The following is a 15,102-nucleotide window of genomic DNA, read 5'->3' on the forward strand; positions in this document are numbered from 1 at the left end:
ACTTGATTGGGTCAACTAGGGTCCTGTGCACCCAGTCAGGGGTGAAGATATACATGCAGAGAATGGATTCAACCAATCAGGAGCCAGACTTTCTCTGACAGCCAAGATAAAGGGTTGGAGTCAAGTTCTCCTGAGCATGTAAGTGGGTGGTGTGGGGGCTGAAGGAAGGACGTGGGGGTGGAGAGTGGGTGATAGTCAGGAAACCAATGCCGTCTTCCACTTCAGAGGACAAAGGGGGAAAAGGACTCTCCCCTCTTCCCTCCATCCCAGTTGCCAGAAGTAACCTTGCAACAGTGTTTTCTTGAGCATCTATTAAGGGCAGAGCATCAGTGAGGGACACAGCACAAACACTGTCAAGACTTGGGAGGTTGGTGGCTTAGACTGAAGAAAGGGGAAGAAAAATATCCTTGTTTTGAGCCTGGGTGTTGGTGTAAAAAGGTTTCACACTTCATTTCTTGACAGGGTGAGTCTGAGGTGGGCACCAAGGGTGGGTATCCAATAATCCAATCATTCATTTATTCAATGAGTAATTTGTAAGGGCCTACTATGTGCTGGGCACTGCTCTAGGCCCTGGGATAGAGCAAAAGAACAACCCCCACCCTTGTGAAACTTGCCTTCTGTTAGCAGGAGATATATAATTGAGGAAACATGTGTAAACTATGTAATATATCAGACAGTGGTATGTGATATGAAGAAGAAAGCGGGAAAGAGGTCATGCATTGACTAGGGAAGAGGGGGACTGCAAATTTCAAAAAAGGGACTAAAAAAGGGCTCCCTGAGAAGGTAACATCTGAACAAAATTTGGAGACCAGGGAGCGAGCCTACAGATACTGGGGAAGGGACTCAGCTTAAAAAGTTTTAACTCCCGATACTTGCAGAACATCTAAGAGCGTATGCCCTGTAACAAAGTGGAAATACAGAATCCAGATGTATAGGCTCACCTTCCATCCAGAGTGGGAAACAGTGGGTGGCCTTCCTAAACCCTGGATCAAACCCTGGAGAGCTGGGAGCAGCAGCCACGGGGGGTGAGAGGGGCTAACAAGGATCAGAGAGTTCTGGAAAGAAATCATCCCTGATTGCTTCACTAAACTTGAACTTTTAAGTTAATTTCTTCAAGACAGCATTACTGTGCTATACAAATTTGGGGCCCTTAAATTTGTTTTCTGACACCGGGTAAAGTAATCCGTCCCTACCAGTCCACAGTTTGGGTGGGAAAAAGGAGATAATGAAAATATGAAATCAGAACTGGTGTAAGAGGCGACCCATGATCTGGGAGAAGAAGCTGGGGGAAATGCTCCAGGCCCAGGAAGGAGCACCCTGGAGAGCGGGGAGCAGGGAGCAGAGCAGAGCGGTTCCCACGTTCCAGGGACAGAGAGGGCCACAGAGGAGGACCTGCGTGCACGTCTCTCTCCTGAGGTGACATGGACTGTCCTTGCCTTGGGATTCAGGAGCTCGGGTGAACATCTCCACCTTGAGCAACGTCACTGGACCATCACCGGGCACGGTAATGAGACATATTGCTCTCTGAAGCAATGCACATGCTTGGAGCCCATTGTTCCATCAGGGTCAGAGTTTCGGGGAAGAGACCAGAGCTGGAGATGGAGGTTGGGGAGGCAACGGTTTGGAGTAAATGCACCAGAGAGGGCTGTGGGAAAGGGGGGGATGTAGGGTGAGAAAAGAAAGGGCAGGCCTGTAGCAGACCCACGTGGGGTCTCTGAAAGAGCTAGGACCTGAGCGGCTGGGCCTGCGGGGCAGGGCCAGGTGTGCCGCAGTGGACCCCAGGGAGATGGCACTCCAGGGGCGCTGGGTCCTCTGGACAGCCCCTCCTTTGGAACTCCTCCCCTGCCAGGGGACCCCAGTCTCCCTTCTCCCTGCTATCCCACTCCGGAACTTGGGTTGGTGGAAGCTCTCTTCCTTGGCTTGATTATTGGATATTGAAGTTTCCTGAATTTCGTCACAGCTCTCTTGTTTCACATCATAGCCACATTTTCCCGGGGGGGGGGGGGATGCCATCCAACTCTGTGGTTTTCCTCTAGGCTCTTCCTGCTCTGGAAAGGGGAGTGTGATCCAAAGGAGGGAGGGAGGGAGGGAGGAAGAAAGGAAGGCATGGGAAAAGATTCTGGCGAGTGCTGCCACTCAAGACACTGTTCCGTTAATATCAGACTTATTTTGCTATATTCAAACTTTTCAGGGATTTGACCCTTGATTTCTAGAACTCAGTGAAATATTAGCATCATAATATGTGTATTAATCAGGGCTCAAAATAGCTAAGGTATTTCATTTCTTAACCTGCATTTTTTTCAAAACTGAAGAATGTGCAAGCAAGCCCACTCACTGCTCATTGAGCATGGCGGTTACCTTGGTTGGTTTCTTTGACTGTTGTTAGAGTGAGTGTTGACCAGCCACCTCCCCTCTGGGTCTATCCCAGCAAGAGGCACCCCTGCCCTGGGTGCTGTGCCCTGTGCCCCTTCTTATTGATGGAGGAGTCTGCAGGGCAAAGGGACCAAACTTGCCTACAGTCCACGTCCTCCACCTACATCTAAGAATTCCCCACCCAAATGGGCCCAAACCAACTCCAGGGCCTATGTAGGGCCTCCTTCCTGGGCCAGGCCTCTTGAGGGGAATGGGAGGTGGGGGTGGAGGGTGGAAACTATGAGCTCAGGCCTCCCAAGCCCAGGCCTGAAGGCAGCCATTTGGGGAGGTGTGCTGTTTGGGGAAGTGTGCAGCCAGAGCCCCACCCTGCAGGCCTACAGCCCGAGGGGCCCCTGGGAGTGTCCGGTGTGCTGCCCAGCAGAGAGTGGGAGGTAAAGGACCTGGAAGGAGCCCCGCCCAATTTCCTCTGCATTCCAGGGGAGAATTCCAAGAGGTCTGGGAGTTCTGGGCTTGATCTTAGCATTCCAGGGCTTTAGGACGTTGTTTGTCAAGGTAGGTAGACCAAACACATTCTACTGAGCGTTTCCTGGGTTTAATGATTTGTGAATACTTAGACATGCAGAATAGGGGTCTCCATTTGTATTCCGTTTGCCCCAGGCTCTGCAATTGTTAGGGGCCAGGTAGTGAGAGAGCAATGTCATTTTTTTTCGGTATCTGTGAGGGGACACATTTTGGGAGACGTGATAAAGAGGAGTACAGACAGAGTTTGTGCCTCGGAAGCACTTCTCCGCCCATGGGGAGGCGGAGGTTTCTGGCCCTTCCTCCACCTCAGCCTCTCCCCTCTGTGTTCTCAGTGGTGTCAGATGTCAAAGGGGCTTACCCTGCATTGGTCTTACAGTGCAAGGAAGTGCAAGCTTCCTGATTCAATAAAATAATCCAACAAAAATATTCTTCATTTATTGGCCAATACTAAAATGCATATGAACATGTATTCTTTAATACAAACATTATATTTCATCGATATCTCTCTAGTAGGTTATATCAGTGAGTGAAATATGTTTGGAAAAAAATAATCTGGAAAGTTGTTTCGTGCTTCTGGTAAAGAGCTTCTGGAGAGGTTCTTGCTGGCCTTATTTCCTCTCAAAAATGGCTCTGGTTTAAACTGCCACTTGTAAGCTCAACTGGCTTTCAAAGCTTTATCTCCAGCGCTGGCCTCTCTCCTGAGGGGAGCTCCAGGCACCCACCTGTCTAGCTGACCCCTCCGGCGAGCTCCCCGCACTCAACAGGGAGTAGCCACACTGGTTTCCTGTGGTGGCCGTAATGGATTGCCACAAACTTGGTGACTGAAAAGAAGAGAAATGTGGTCCCTCATAGCTGGGAAGACCAGCAGTTTAAAGTCAAGGTCAAACTCCCAGGCATTCTGGTAGCCCCAGGTGTACGTGCTGCAAGGAATCCTATGCCTGCTTCCACCTTCTCTGGCCTTCTCCCCTCCCCTCCCTCTACCGTCCTCTTGTACAAGCCTCTGTCACTGGATTTAGGGCCCACCAACCACTATTCAACTCACTGCACAGTCCGTTGTGTTCCACCCACACCAGTTTCTTCTGCCATCTCCACCTGGTCAGGCTGCCCACCTTCCCGAAGTAGACATGGAAAGTCATCCCAGACCCAGCCCCCTGCATGCCCCTCATATCCAGTTTGTCACCAAGGGCCATCCATTAAGTCCTAATAGCTTAAAAATTCATCCTCTGGCCTTTGGTTTCTTCTGCCACCCTCACAGGCCTTCCTTCTGTTTTCTAAACTCTCACCTCAGGGCCTTTGCACGAGCTCCTGCCTCTCTCTGGAAGGCTGTGTTCCTTGGGGTCGCCTGGCAGGCTCACTCTTCTCAAAGTCCTCTGTTCAAGTGTCACTAGCCCTGAAAGGGCTCCCTCTTCCCTTGGGTCTGCCTCAGGCATTGTCCCAGTGACTCCGTCACATCACTCTGCTTTATCCTTCCTGAACTCCTTTAAACCACCTGATATTTTCTTATTTCTTAATAGATTTGCTATTGCCTGTCTCTGACCCTGATACCACATGTTTTGATCATGTGGTCAGAGAGTCTTGTTTATTTGTTCCCCTCTGTTTCTCCAGTGTGAACAACAGTGACTAGCATGGAGCAAGTGTTTGATAAAAATTTACTGAATAAATGATAGAGGCTTTAGTGCCTGCCTTTATTTTCTCTGTCGGTTCAGACAACTACATGGCTCTTAAGTATCTCAGGTCAGATCTGATCCCATTTCCTTTGGAGTTAAAGACATTCGTTATAAACCGTTCTGCCTGATTCTAGGAATTGTATCTCGACCCCTTGTGGCTAAGGGTGAGGGATGACCTTTGGAATGCCAGCTGCAGGAGATAAAGCTTGTCTCTGGTAGCAAACGCTGCCTCAGTTTCCTCTCCCTGCCCCCAAAGCTTGGTCGGAAGTCAATGACAGGTTAGACCCCTCACAGTCGGGGGTGGGGGGCAACTTAAGCCAGACTTGATCACTTGGGAGGCCTTCATGGAAGGACTCGGGGGGTTTCAACAAAGAGCAATGGACTCTCCACCCGCCCCCCCAGCTTTGAGTCCCCATGTTCTCTGGGAGAAGCGCTCCCTGGCTCTAATCCCCTTAAGCCTGAATACCTGATGGGAAGAGGTGCAGCTCCTTGCCTTGCTAGAGCATGTCCTGGGGAAAAATCTGGCATTACAAAGACTTGCTGATAAACCTGTGAGATCTGCTCTGCTAAGAGTGCTTTCATTCCTATGATAAGGGTCCAAGAGGAAATGAGCATGTCTCCCAAAATTTCTGCAACTCTCTTCCCGACAGACATTGACTCAGACTAAGCCCTCAGATATTTTTGAAATGTTATCTACTGTTTGATCCTTGCCGCCCTGTATTCCTGTATATTAACAACTCAATAAAAGGCTATGGAGGAGGGCGCTGGGGGCCTTTTTCTCCTCAGAGAAACTGGCCACAGCTCACTTCTCCCCTTGAAGCAGATGACATTGTGTCTCAGTCATATTTACACACCTCGACAGTGGCACTCAGAGAAAAGTCACTCCCACAGATATTCAGAAGTTCCCGCAGGATTGTCCTGGATCCTCAACTTGACATTCAAGGCCCCTGATGAGCTGGCCCTGCTGTGCTCCCCAGTATACCCTAAACCCTCCCTCAAATGTTCCCTCTGCCCATACATAAGGACTGTCTCATGGCTCTGGCTCAGTGCCTTTGTCCACAGCGTCCCCTCTTCTGGTGTCTTCCTCTTCTTTCAACTTGGCGTTTGACTCTGGTTCTTCATGCAAAGCCCAGTTCCCATGTCACTGCCTCCAGGAAGCCTTCCCTGAATCCTTTCTGCTACCCTGGTACCACGTGTTTTGATGGTTGCACTTTTCATAGTCATTTATTACTTGCTCTCTTCTCTTCACTGCTTTCTCTGTTCAGCTTGACTCCCAAGAATCAACGCTGTACCGTCAGGGCCTAGCACACTGTGCGTGCTCCAGAGCCAGCATCGGTTCTGCAGTGCCCGAGACTCTCCTGCTGGCCTGGGCCCAGACCCTTGCTGTGTATGGCCATCTCCTGGGAGCTTTACCAGCCTGCTGCCTATCTCTGGAAAGCCTCCTAGCTTTGCCCTCGGGGCATCCTGTTTTCTAGAATTGCTTGTCTGGCTTCTGACTCATTGAGATCACCTTAATCCCCTGCATTTATGTGGGCTCAGGTTTCACAGTCTCCAGATCCTTGCCAGCCTCTGCTACCCTGCTGCCAGGGCCCAGTCTTCACTTAGCCCAGGTGATAAGTGCTGAATTAGGGCCATGGGGTATCTCAGAGCTAAGGGGGAAGTTTCAAGGACTGCAGAGAAGTGAAGCAAATAAGTTCCAACAAGTGCCAAGGTAGCGATTGTGACCTTGCTAGTGGTGTCTGGGGGCAGGTTTTCAGATGTGTGATGAGGGAGGCCGTGTCATAAGGGGCCAGCACTAGACTGGGCGCTGAAGACATGGAGGCTGATGGGTGGGTGCCTTTCAGGCGCGTGAGAGAGATGGAGTCTTACCCTGATTGGCTGCTGTAACAAAACACCATAGACTGGGCAGCTTATAAACAACAGAAATTTATGTCTTACAGTTCTGGAGGCTGGAAGTCCAAGATCAAGATACCAGCAAGGTCAAATTCTGAGGAGGACACACTTATGGGTCGCAGACTACTAACTTCTCATTGTTTCCTCACAAGGCAGAGGGAGCAGAGAGAAGAAGCAAGCACTCTTGAGACTCTTATAAGGGCACTAATCCCATGCAGAAGGGCCCCACCCTATGGCCTCACCTAGTCCCAGTCGCCTCCCAAAGACACGTCTCCTAATAACATTGTTTCAGGGGTATTTGTTTCAGCATATGAATCCGGGGGTGGGACACAAACCTTCAGTCCATAAAGGAGTGGCACCTCCAGGGGTAGCAAGGTTGAGAGAACTGTGTTGTTGATATTAGACTAGAGCATCGTAGCAAATGCTGCCCATCTTCTCATAAATCCCCTTACTGTTTCTGTCATGCCAACTGCCAGTACCTGCGTCATTGTGAAAGGTGAGGGTTTCTCAACCTTGGCCCTAATGACATTTTGGGCCACAGAATTCTTTGTGGGGCTTTGGGGGATGGTGTGTGGGCAGTAGGGTGGCTGTCCTGAGTACCGTAGGATATTTAGTAGCACCCCAGGCTTCTACCCACTAGATGCTACTAGAATCCCCTCCCACCCAGCTGTGACCATCAAAACGTCTCCAGATATTGCCAAGTGTCCTGTGGCAGGCAGAATCACCTCCAGTTTAGAATCATTGGTTTAAGGGTGTGGGACCCCCCCTCTGGTGAACACACAGAGGACTGGGGGTGCCTGGGAATAAACAACCCCCCACCGCCTGCAGATATGGGGCATAAACACCTCAACTCCCTCACTCCTTTGCTGGAACATGCGTGCGGCACATGTTTTGTAAGGTTTTCCCGTTTGCCCTGCAGGACCTGGCTCCAGTGCTCACTGTAGTGCCTGGCTCACTACTGAGCTTTGTGACTTTCTCTCCCCTCTGTCACTCCCTCCCGCTCCCCACCCCCTTACCTTCCCTTGTCCTTAGTGCTTCAGGGTCTGTGCTAAGGGGATCTGCACTAAGTATGACTGACAGCAGAGGAAAGGTATGGGAAAGAGAAACAGATGAGTAAATGAGGAGAGGAGTAGAGCAAGGAAATACAGAGCACTGAGAATATAGGGCGGGGTGGGGGGGTATAATGAGAGATGTGCAGGAGCAGGGAGCCTGTGCTGGGGAGGGGCTGGACCAGGGAGCAGGCGGCTGTGGCTTCGACTTCCTCAATACAGAGGAGGTCAGGTCAGCAGTAAAGGGGAGGGAAGGAACGACAGCTTTTCACACTCTGTTTCCGGAGAAGTGGCCGTTCTTCAGGATGTGAGAGGGCAAGGCTGACAAAAGAATTCCGTGTTCAGATACTTCGGGGGAAATTTGCGTATTGGGCTTCATAATGTTGATCGGGGAATTCGACATTCTGATAACGTTGTTCAAGGTGAGACCAGTTGAACTTTTTTTTCAGCTTAGCATTTCCCACATTTTGGGGGGGAAACTTTTTTCTTCCCTACCTTCCTCCAAAACAAACAAACAAAAAAACCCAAAACACAAAAGTAAATTAAAATGCATTCACATCTCAAAGGACACCTGTAATTTGGGAACTCCACAGGAGAATATTCATGAGCCAGCCTAAAGGGGAGGGGTCAGCTAAGGACAGATGAATTTGTCAGTGTGCAGAATTAACACAGTTTCCTGTTTTCATTTTGTTTATCCAGCAAGAATAACTGCCCTAGAGCAGAAGAGCCTATAGAAACAGCCAGCAGCCAAAAGGGCAGAAGGTGAACAGGACAAGGGAGCTGGGTGTTAGTGGCACTGTGTTGACATTGCAGGTCGGGGGAGTGGCTTGGACCCTCTGACACAGGGTCTTTTTCACTCACTGTCTTCTCTAGAAGATGGTGCCAAGTCCTCTTGGGACATGGAGACGGGGTGTGAAGCGTCACCAGGCACAGGGACAGTGGGGTTGAATCTTAGAGAATAAACAGGAGTTTCCCAGGTGAGTAAGAGAAAGAATATTTCAGGCAAATGGAATCAAGGTGCGAAGGTATGGAGGGGCATACGAAGGGGGCAGCTTCCAAAACTATGGAGAAATTGAGTGGCTGGAGCCAAAACCCAATGGGAGCAAAGAGGAATGTGGACAGGGGGTCACGGAGTACAAGCTCTAGGGGGCATTTTCGACCCTGATAAGGAAAAAGGGTCCCCGAATGAGGTTCTACTTATCACTTTTTGATGTTTCAAAAGAGTTGATTATTATTTTCCAGGTAATCTTTCATTTTGGGTTTACATTTCCTCTAGAACTCAAGTTAGGATAAATTTAAAAATATTTTCAAGTAATAGTGACCTTTTAACTTCTGGTGGTTATTAAATTCTAGTTTTTTTGCATTGCAATCAGAAGACTGTTCTTCTCTGTCTGCTTTTTGAAATCTATTAAGTTTTCCTTTGTTACCTAAATTATGGTCAATTTTGGTGAATTTTCCAGGCACTTGTATTATCAATGTATACAAGAAAAATAGAGAAAACATGCAAAGTAGTTCTATCTTATTATTTACATTATTTGGTTCTTTTCTATCCTCTGCATGTGTCTGGGCCCATACCTGCTCACTGTCTCCTCGACTGAGAGTCTTGGTGACATTCTTCTCCAATGACTTTCTGACTCTTTCTCTGTGTTGCTCCTACAGCTGTTTGGGGCAAAGTTCTTAATCTTGAGAATACTGTGATTGCATTTGTAATTTAGAAAGGAAAACCCAGGCAGAAACGTGAGGAGGGTTTGGAGAAGGCCCCTGGCAGAGGTTGGGGAGAAAGAAAAGGAGTCAACAAGTTAGCACAGGGAGTCACCAGAACACATGGGCAGGAGGAGGAAAGTGTCGGGGGGACCCAGGGTCCTGTCTGGCTCCAACTGCTGGTTGGTAAGGATGATGCTATTTACCCCAGGTGTGAAGATGCGGTGTTGTAAGTACAGTGTCTGCGCACGTTATTGTGACCACGCAGCTGCTTATCTGTCTTAGCTCTCTCCCCAGCAAGGTCAGGGCCATGTCTGTTTGCTGTTGACGATCTCCTCTGAGCCAGGCACAAAGGTTCCTGGCACACGATAAGGGCTGCAAGATGTTTTTTTTTTAATCCTCAGCCAAAGATATATTTAAAGATTTTAAAGATTCCAGAGACAGAGGGAGAGAGAGAGAAGCATTGATGTCAGAGAAGTATCAATCGGTTGCCTCCCATATGCACCCCAACCAGGGACCAAACCCAAAACCTAAGCAAGTGCCTTGACTGGGAATTGAACCACTGACCTTTTGGTTATGGAACAACACTCCAACCAACTAAGCCACACCAGCCAGGGCTGCAAGATGCTTTTTGAATAAACACATAAAACTTTGCCATTGCGATGGTTGTGGAATCATCAGTAGAAGTGTCCAGTGGCAGCTGGGAAAGCAGGTCAAAGAGAGGCAGGGCTATGTGTACTGGGTGAGATAAAGTGTTGGCTGAAAGGTGGGCTGTAATCGGGGAAATGACAAGAGGAAGGGGTCAGGATAGAATTGCGATGGGGCCGTGGGGGAGGGCTGCCTTTTATGCAAGGGACTCAAGTCCGCCTCTGGGCCAGGGCACGTATAGACTGGGCGTTAGGAGATCTGGGGCTCTCTCTCTCCTGTCATCAGCGGGGTTTCGGTAGACTTTGGTCATTCAGAGACTCACCCCAGCCTCGATCTGTCTATCCCACCCACATCATCCCATCGACTATTTCCCACGTTCTCCACCCACTCTTCTCCAGGCTCCTTCCTCTCTCCCTGTAACCTGTTTCTTCTTGGGTCCTTCATCCTCCAGTTCAGAGGACAGTGGGTCTGGGCTGTCCCTGAGCCCCTCACTGATCACCCAGGGGGTTTCGAGGCAGCTCTTCCTTCTGTGTGTCATTGGTAGCGTGTGTGTGTCATGAGAAGACCTGCTTACCATCTTACACTGTTTTACACAGGCATCTATTCTATAGAAATGAAAGTATTGTTTAATAGCAATAAAGGCTTTTTACCATCTTAATTCAGAATTCTGTGGTTATTCATATGATACTGATTCTAAATGCTGTCAGCTCCTCAGAATTATTGGGGAGGGAGGGCTGTTACAGGACAGAGGGGGCTTGACCTTGGAAAGACACCTTGAGTGCAGGGAGCAGGCACTGGTCCCTGGTGCAGCCCTGGGCTAGCACTGCACCTGGGACATAGTGACACTTGAAAATACTAATTGAATAAATAAATGAAGGCCATTTCTACCTAATATGCATTGAGTGATAAAATACAAGTGGTGAAGGGCATTCTTACCAAGATCATCTTTCTGTGGGTCAGGGGTGAAGGGAGCACACTAAAAATAGGCCCTGGGCAGAGGCTCGGCACCCAGAGGGCTATGTGGCCTGAGGCCTGGAGGGGTCAGCTAGGAAGGGTGTCCCTCTCTGCTCAAGATGGGGAGCCCGGACTCCTGGGATGGGCCTGTGGGTTTCCAGGAAGGACCCTCAGGAGGACCTTTCCTCAGAGGAGCCTTCAAGAAACCACACCAATGGGATTAAGGAAATAAGGAAACTCTTGCACCGAAGTGTCTGGAGGAATGGCTTGGAATGTAACTGGTGAAAAGTAACTTGCAAATTTGGGAGTGGGAGCATGTTTTGAAAATCTTTTTAAATGAAGAGTGGGCTGCCTAATGGCTGTTGAGATCAGTTTTGGATAAGCTTGGGGAGCTGGGGAGAACAGATTTTGGGGTGAGGACACCCAGGCACTGGGAAAATGTTCCAGGGAGTGCAGCTTCCTCACTGCAGTCTGCACTCTTCTGTGACCTTAAGTTTGCTAAGAACCTCCTGACACGTGGGTAAAAGTCACGCTGGGGTAGGGTGCATTTCCGGGGGGGTGGGGGTGGTGAAGAGTCTGTGGCCAAGGCAAAACTGGACATTGTTGACCAGGGTCTGCCACAGCCTGGACGAGACTCTGCAAGATGACGTCACCCCCTTTGTCAGTTCTGAGCTGGAAACCCACCTTCCAGGGATGATTTTGCCCAGCATTTCCTGAATCCCCCACATGTTTCTCTCTCTTCCTCATCTGGACTCCACCCCTGTCTGTCTCCCAGGAACCTGGACCCATCAGCAGTAATCTCCTCCACTGCCTATCGGTTCTCTATCCTTCTCTATCCGCTGGCTTCTCCCCAGCACGGCCAGACCTGCTCCTTCCACACCGGGGGCATCCTTCCCTCCTGCTCCCTGTAGCTGCCCCTCTGTCTCTTTCTTCTCTTCTCTGCCCATCTATTATCCCTACTTATCTCGTATCCAGATTTCAACCTGAATCTATCTCCCACCTTTTTCCTCAGAAACCTCCCTCCATGGTTGTCAGTTTGTCAAATCCAGTTTCAGTGGGCCACTTTCCAAAAGTGTGTCCCTTGTCCTTCCTGTGGTATTTCACACCTGCAACTCCTCCTCCTTGGTACTTCCTCCACCATGATCCTCTAAGGAGGGTGAGTATGTAATTTATCTTCTGAACTAGGCCAGTGTTTAAAAAGACAGGGGGCTCTAATTAATTACTATGCCAGGCTAAATGTCACAGCCCAAGAAAACTCAGATGCGTGGCCTCCCTCCCTCCCTGCCTTCTCTGGCTGCCGGTCCTCACACTCCCTCATGGAGTCCTTCTCTCCACTTACCCTTTCAATGAGTCCCCTCCACTGTCATGTGGCACCATCTCCCTGTGTGACCTTATCCGCTCACCACTTAGTCCCCACCTGTCTGCAGGGTCTTGATTTCCGCACCCCAAATACAAACCCAGCTGCCGACCACAAGTCTCTACCTGGATGCCCCAGGGACGACTCTGCACCTACATCTGACGCCAGACTTGTCATCTTAACCTCAAACACGTTCTCTTCCTATTGGTGAGTGGAGTCAGGGGAGTGTGCAGGCAGTGGTGGGGGAGAGCACAGGTCCCGGAGCTGTGACTGCCTGGGTCCAAAGCCACATCCTAGCCATGCAAATCAGGGCAATTATTTAACCTCTCCAAGCCTCAGCTTCCCTTCCTGTAAGATGGAGATAAAAGTACCTACCCCATGAGTGGGTTGTGAGAATTAAACAAGACAATAATGACCATGGCAGATGTTGGTAGGGGACCATGTGAGCTGGGCACATCTAGGTGGCTCACACGTATTATTTTCTTGTCATACCGGTGATATTTCATTTAACTCAGCCTCCTGGGCTAAGTGACATTATTATGCCTCTTTTACAGATGAGGAAACTGAGGCACATAAAGGGTAAGTGACTTTCTCTGGGTCAGTGGCAGAAATGGGGTTCAAATTTAGTAAGTGTGTGCAAAGTGCTTAGAATAGTGTCCAGCACATAGTAAGTGCTCAACAATCTATCTCCACCCTCCATTCAGTCCACTGAACCATCTACCTGGAGGAGGCCCATTTTCCTCATCCTTCTCACTTTACCTCTATCGAGTCCTGTCAACTAACCCTTAAAATACTGGGTGCCAGTGAATAAAGTTTCCCACTTCACTTGCACCCCAGTGCTAGGCGATTTCCCAGAGTTTACCTATTTAACTATCTTTCTATATTCCTGATTCATTGCCCAAGGTGTCTTGATATTGAGAAGTCAGCTATCAGACACCAGATGTGAATGGAAAGGCCCAGAACTCTGCCTCTAATTGTGACTTCTTCTTCCAAACCACCACCCTGCTTGCTGTGTTGCCATGGAAACAAGGCCAGGCCTGCCTGCAGGTGGATGAGAAACTACACAAAGCAGAGGTGAACCGTCCCAGCTAAGGCCCCCCAACCAGCCAAACCAGCAGCTAACCACAGACACATGAGTGAACCCGGCCAAGACCAGAAGAACCACCTAGCTGAGCCCAGAACAAACAAATGGTTGTTATTTTCAGCCACTAAATTTTGGAATGGTTTGTTTTGCAGGAAAAGCTAACTGATATACTTAGGCATTATATTAGTCAGCCCAGGCTGCCACAACAAGATGCCACAGTCTGGAATTTATTTTCTCAGAGTTGTAGAGGCTAGAAGTTCAAGATCAATGTGCCAGCAGTTGGCTTGTGGTGAGAACTCTCTTCCTGGCTCTCAGATGGCATCTTCGCACTGTGTCCTCACATGACCTTTCTTCTGTGGGAGCCCAGAAGAGAGGTCTCTGGTGTCTCTTCCTCTTTTGATAAGGACATCTGTCCTACAAATTAGGGCCCTATCCTCACTACCTTATTTAACATTAATGACCTCTTTAAAGGTCTTGTCTCCAAATTCAGTCACATCGGGGGTTAGGGCTTCAGCATATGAATTTGGGGGCGACACAATGCACTCTGCAGCAGGTACTAATCAAGTGGAAGTAGAAGCCATGAGAGCTACACTTGAAAGAAGAGAGAAGGCAGAGGAGACCCAGAAGCTATGGACAAACTTAGGGTGAAATAGCATTCCTGGGCAAGCAGAGGGCCCTGTGAGGAGATGGAGAAGGAAAACGGGGAAGTATGACAGGACCCAGGTGAGTGATGAGCAGGCATGGAAGCCCAGCTGTCCACCACTTCACAAAGGAGAAAATGACTAACAAAGTCAAGTGCAGCAGGCAGAAGTCAGGGACTGAGAAGTGCCCACTGCCCTTGGCCAGGTCCTTGTGACCCTGACAAATGTCAGAAGCCCCATCACAGTGGGCTGGGGGGCAAGAGAGAAATAAGGGAGAAGCGAGCTGGCAAAGAGTACTGAGAAGTTTGGATGAGAAGGCACAGGAGAAATGGGGAACATAGAATCAAGAAGAGATATTTTAGGATGGGGAGAACTTGCGTATCTTTATAGGCTGACGGGAGTGAGTGAGAAGCCAGGAGAGGTTCGTGGTGATGGAACAAGGTTTGGAGGAAGCACAGGGGGAGGTGATAATAACAAGCTTTTGTCAGCATTTGCTACAAGCCAGGCCTATGCTTAGCTCTCAGTGTGGCTTTTCTCATTTAATTCTTCTTTCAACTCTCATTTTCCCATTTCACTAACGAGAAAACCGAGGCACTGAAGTGATTAAGAAATCTGCCCCAAGATCATAGAGCCAAGAAACAATATAAAAGGGATTTGAACCCTGGCAGCCTAACTCCATAGGCTGGGGGTTTGAACTGGATTTTGGCCTGCTTCTAAAATTAACAGGAGAGCAGTGGGGATGGTGGCAGTGAAGTCGGTAGGGAACAAGAATTTGATGGAGGTCATATGATTCCAGTGGCCTCAATTTTCTGCTCGGTGGGTGGAGACAAGGAGCGGAGCACCAGGCCTGGGGTCAGAAGGGAGCATGGGATGAGTAATGGCGGCCCAGAACTGTACGTGGTTGACGACTGTGGGACCCAGGACTGGCACAGGAGCTGGCAGGTGGTGCCGGGTGGGGAGTCCGAGTGTGAGGTGGTGCCAGTCCGGCGGGGGTGGCATCTCCAGCAGCGTTCCAGGGGAGGGGAGGAGAGGGTGCAGTGGCCTCCGCACCAGGGTGGGGGGCTTGCCAAGGGGGTGCAGCCAAAGGATGGGAGGAAGCGTGACGGGTGTGGGTGAGAGTTCATGGTTCTCGACTCTGGCTGCATCTGCAGGCAGAGGAGGTCCAGGTGCCCTTCTGCAGCAATTACTCCTGACCCTCTGCAGGCAGGGCCCA

The 15,102-nt window shown here is 49.6% G+C and overlaps 1 long non-coding RNA gene across 1 annotated transcript; it reads left to right on the plus strand.

The window, feature by feature from the left end:
* Window positions 1–11,736: 11,736 nt before the first annotated feature.
* LOC118988923 (uncharacterized) lies at window positions 11,737–12,743 on the plus strand. Its single transcript, XR_005066874.1, has 3 exons — window positions 11,737–11,963; window positions 12,235–12,371; window positions 12,719–12,743. It is a non-coding gene; the product is annotated as an uncharacterized LOC118988923 (long non-coding RNA).
* Window positions 12,744–15,102: the final 2,359 nt, after the last annotated feature.

The sequence above is a fragment of the Sturnira hondurensis genome, unplaced genomic scaffold (assembly GCF_014824575.4).
Source record: "Sturnira hondurensis isolate 20B ecotype Veracruz unplaced genomic scaffold, ASM1482457v3 Scaffold0006413, whole genome shotgun sequence".
Lineage (NCBI taxonomy): Eukaryota > Metazoa > Chordata > Mammalia > Chiroptera > Phyllostomidae > Sturnira > Sturnira hondurensis.